We start from the raw sequence: 2001 nt of genomic DNA, 5'->3' as shown, positions 1-2001 counted from the left end.
CGTTCATACAGGGGCGTCTCGACCGAGACTGTTTTTGGCTCATCAACGCAAAGGACCCTCAAGGACCACCAGCAGGGGCAGTGACGTAAGTGCGGGTGGGAGCCTCGCTGGGAAGAATGAGGTCTGCCCTTGTGCCCCTGGGGAGCAGGTGGGGGCGCTGGCAGGTGGCCGGACAGCCTCCCGCTGTCAGGCCTGCGGGGGGGGGGCAGCGCCCAGCTGTTGCGTTGTTCCTGCTGACTGCTCTCCTGCTCTTCTCGTTCTGAAGTCAGGGGCCTTTTTGCTTCCATACATACAGAACGTGGGCGAGGCATGCAGTGCGCACGGATGAGTGCCGTGTGCAGGTGACGTGGCACCCGTGCCCCTCCCCGTGCCAGGGGCGGGGGCTCGGCCCTCTCTGGCCCATCTTCGGAAATTCTCTTTCTTCCGAACAACCGTCAAACTCCGTCACCTCAGGAGCGGCTTCTCACGGCCCCGTTCAGTTTTATGTCTGGAGCGTCAGGTTCCTCGACTCATCCTGGCGTGAATTTTACCCAGTTTATCACCTGCCATTTCAGGGGCCGACGTGGTGCTGAGCTTGCCCGTTGAGCAGGTGGCGGCCAACACGAGAGTGCAGCGGAAGCCTCCCGAGATGAGATGCCGTCGTTCCGGAGGGCCCCGTGCGTCCCAAGTGGGAAACGAGGACACGTCACCTCAGATTCACTCAAGAGGGAGCGGGGTAGTTTCCAATTCAAGATTTAGGGAAAAATGATTTTCCCGCTCTGATTCTTGGCGGCAGACGGCGTGGATGAAGCCCCTTAGTGGCGGTATTGGCAGGTTTGCTCCTGTCCTCTGCCCGGGAGGCCTGCTGGCAGCTGGGGGCCATGCTGGGAGCGGCGGGGCTGGGGGCACGGGGCCGGGATGGGGGGCCCTTCCAAGCTGGGAAAAACGTGCTGAGAAAAGGCAAAAGGGACAAAGGCCAGCAGCAGTCAGACGCCCCCGAGGAGCTCCAGGACAGGAGCCGCCCCTCCGCACAAGAAGTGTGTGTGGGGGCTCAGTGCGGGCCCCCCGAGGGGCAGGGCTGGCTGGGGGGCTGTGCTGTGGACGCAACAGGGATCGGCCCGGGGGAGGCGAGTGGCCCGGCTTCTGCACCCTTGCCCAGGGGCCACTGCAGGTGGGCTTCCCCCACGCAGGGGGTGACCGTGGCCCAGGAGTGTCCTTCGGGCTGGGGCTTGACCCCTGGGTGTCCGGGCAGCTGCCCTGCGTCCGCCATGCCCATCCGGGACCTGATTCCTTGGGAAGCAGCTACTGGATCTTGTGGGGTGGCCAGCAGCTGTGTCCGCGGCCCAGGCCCAGGACTGGTCCACTCGCTCAGTCTTCCTCAGACATTTTATCCAAACCACACCCAGTGGAAGAGCTGCTGAAAATGGGTCAAGAAGTTATAAGATTTACGTAGATCTAGCTTAGATATAAAGACCTGAAATGGGATTTTAACAGTCCGGATTCACATGACGGCGAACGTGATGGAAGAATCAAATTCTGGCAAAACTCCTCCTGGGGTGGGACTGCTCGTGCTCCTGGCCACCGTGCTGGTCCGAGTGAACGTGAGACAGTCGTCGCTCAGGGCTCGAAAAATTTCCGCAGTACACAGAAAATATTCTATTTCAGCTCTCCTTTGGCAGAAAGGAGAGGTAGTCGGCCGCACGATCTCCGAGGTCTGGAATGGCAACACAGAAAATGTTACATTTAAAATTTATATTTTTTTATATTTTTATAAGTTTTTTAAATGTTATGTCTGTAAAGAAGTCTACTTATATCCTGACTCATGTAGTCCCTTTCTGAGATGTGGGATGGTAAGAAGGATCCTGCAGGCTTGGTAAAGGGCTCTGGGTCCACTGTAGCAACCCGCAGGGGCTGCTGGGGGGGCAGGAGCGGCTGCGCGGGGAGCTGTGCCCTCTATGTCCCCAGAGGCCCGTCCAGGACCTGAAGCTTGTGGAAAGGTGACCATTCAGGAGAGAGAAGCGA

This window comes from Ursus maritimus, unplaced genomic scaffold (genome assembly GCF_017311325.1).
Source record: "Ursus maritimus isolate PB19 unplaced genomic scaffold, ASM1731132v1 scaffold_17, whole genome shotgun sequence".
NCBI classification, from domain to species: domain Eukaryota; kingdom Metazoa; phylum Chordata; class Mammalia; order Carnivora; family Ursidae; genus Ursus; species Ursus maritimus.
Note: the sequence above shows the minus strand (reverse complement) of the source record.